A 1,908-nucleotide genomic window follows, 5' to 3' on the forward strand; every position below is an offset into this window, starting at 1 on the left:
TACCGAATTACTGTGGCGGAGCTGCTGGAACTACTCTCTGACAGGAAGTCCACCGGCGTGTGCATCATTTCGACGCACACAGGAAGTCCAAACAGTAAAACAAATAAAAAGAAAACATGACCACAACCAACCGAACCAGAGATTATATAGCTCATACACATAATCTACGAGAGGCTCGCCATCCAAACTAATTGAATAAATCTTATGCAACCTATTCCAGCCGGCTGGACCGAGAGGGCATAATTAAGCTTCCACGCGTCCATATGCTGCAGTGATGACTACATATAGGTTGAAGCCATAGATAAGCTACAACAACTCTTTTATTTGAAACGCCAAGGACTTTGACCGGCCATTAAGTGATCTGTCTCTATTAAGACGATTCTTCAGAGTAGGTACTACATAATATCCGATATCTACGTATATATATTTATACCAGTGAGGTCTTTGCGCTGCACAAGCCTTGCACACTAAACTTCTCTCTGCCGTTGTCGTAGAGCCAATTGGAATTACTGAAAGAAAAGGTGTTCATATGATGAGATCTTCCTCTTCTTCCATGGTACCAGCCATGGCAATCCTGGCTATCACACTCATACGCTGCTCCCTGCCATGCTCTGCTGACATCCAAGGTAATTTGTTCTACTAGACTAACTTCTTTCATGTGAGAACTACTAGGTTCGCTCTGCAGCAGTAATGTAATGTATATATTCTGCGTGTACACTCGGTTAACTTGTGATGTGCGTGCATGCAGTTCATACGGAGGGAACCCGTGAGGGACAGAGCCCTCCGGCGCCACAGGCAGCGCCACGCCAGGGTACGGCATACCGCCGCCGCCCCAACACTACGCCGCCGGCACCTGCAGTGCTGCACCGCAAGACCCTGCAGCAGGCTGTTCCAGTGCCACCGATGTGATGGTCTATACTATGCGCGCGCTCAGAAAGTTTATCGTTTTTGTTGGCAGAGTGAAGAAGTGCCTGTGACAGCGATATGTTACTAACTCCAGAAAAATAAGTATATGGAGATGCATGGCTCTAGCGTTCTTTTATTAAAAACATATCTTTCAATAAGATGGCTATATTCATCGTTTCGTAATAATCTGTATGAGTTTTAAATGTCAAGTACCTATTGTTAATGTTATGTATGTTCCGTCACAAAAGAATGAAGTGGATAAGATTGTTTGCAACATGGAAAATTTGTTTGTTTGCAACTACTTTTTTTTGCGGGACCATTGCAATTTAATTTCCTTGAGCATGGCAGATGTAGTTTATGGATCACGGAAATTGACATGTCTTCAATTTTTGTCATCGCAATTTTAGTTTTCATGAAATCCGATGTTCAAATACATATTCAACGTTGGCAAAGTTGCCGTGTGAAAAATAATATTGTTCGCAAATTCATATGGTACCATATAACCAATTCACCAAGGCAAAAATTGTTGAAGGCAAATTAAAGTAATGGACCCATGGCAAATCTTACCCTAGCAAATCTACTTTATGGATCGTGGAAAATTTATTAATTGACCATGGCAAATTTAGTTAATGGATCATGGAAAATTTCACTTTTATTTAACATTGCGATTTGAGTTCATTGCCCATGGAAAATTTTATCCTGTCTCATGACAAATATTCACTTTTTGGAACCCATTGCACTGCAGGTGTTGCGTCCTTGAAATTGCAATGATACATAAAACTGAAATTATTAAATTGCAATATCCATTATTGCAATGATACGTGAAACTAAAATTTATCTAGTCGCAATTCATGTGTGGAAACCAATTATGCAAAAAAAAAAGGTTTCGCAGGTTGCAAAGATAGGGGAGGGGGAGCTAAACCAATGCCATAGTGCCAATTTTCATATTTTTTTCACAATTGGTTAATTATATGTGTCATTAGGATGGAAATTGCCTTTATT

At 40.4% G+C, this 1,908-nt stretch overlaps 1 long non-coding RNA gene across 1 annotated transcript; it reads left to right on the forward strand.

The window, feature by feature from the left end:
• The first annotated feature begins 457 nt into the window (after positions 1 to 457).
• On the forward strand, positions 458 to 1,253 carry LOC123172379 (uncharacterized). The gene is made up of 2 exons (XR_006485544.1): positions 458 to 626; positions 749 to 1,253. It is a non-coding gene; the product is annotated as an uncharacterized lncRNA (long non-coding RNA).
• The last annotated feature ends 655 nt before the right edge of the window (positions 1,254 to 1,908 follow it).

The sequence above is a fragment of the Triticum aestivum genome, unplaced genomic scaffold (assembly GCF_018294505.1).
Source record: "Triticum aestivum cultivar Chinese Spring unplaced genomic scaffold, IWGSC CS RefSeq v2.1 scaffold243719, whole genome shotgun sequence".
Classification (NCBI taxonomy): Eukaryota; Viridiplantae; Streptophyta; class Magnoliopsida; order Poales; family Poaceae; genus Triticum; species Triticum aestivum.